The sequence below is a fragment of the Chrysochloris asiatica genome, unplaced genomic scaffold (assembly GCF_000296735.1).
Source record: "Chrysochloris asiatica unplaced genomic scaffold, ChrAsi1.0 scaffold00020, whole genome shotgun sequence".
Classification (NCBI taxonomy): domain Eukaryota; kingdom Metazoa; phylum Chordata; class Mammalia; order Afrosoricida; family Chrysochloridae; genus Chrysochloris; species Chrysochloris asiatica.
The window spans coordinates 12,219,688-12,220,230 of record NW_006408538.1 but is presented as its reverse complement, the minus strand read 5'-3'; positions in this window follow the sequence as shown (position 1 = coordinate 12,220,230).

Sequence of the window (543 nt, the reverse complement as noted above, 5' to 3'; positions counted from 1 at the left end):
CTTTCTGAAGATGTAGTCAATTTGATTTCTATGTATTCCATCTGGTGAGGTCCATGTGTATAGTTGTCTCTTATGCTGTCTAAAGAAGGTATTTGAAATGAACAAATCATTGGTTTTGCAGAATTCTATCATGTGTTCTCCAGTATCATTTCTATTACCAAGGCCATAGTTTCCAACTACCGATCCTTCCTCTTTGCTCCCAACCTTTGCATTCCAATCACCAGTAATGATCTTGATTGAACGTTTGATGAATTTCAGATTGAAGAAGTTGGTAGAATTCTTCTATTTCATCCTCACTGACTTTAGTGGTTGATAGATAAATTTGAGTAATAGTGATATTAACTGGGCTTCCCTGTAGTCGCATGGATATTATCCTATCACAGACAGCGTTGAACCTCATGACTGATCAGGATATGTTCTTTTTGACAATGAATGCAACACCATTCCTCTTCAGTTTGTAATTCTTGGCATAGTAAATCATGTGGTTGTCAGATTCAAAATGGCCAATACCAGTCCATTTCAGCTCACTAATGCCTAAGATAT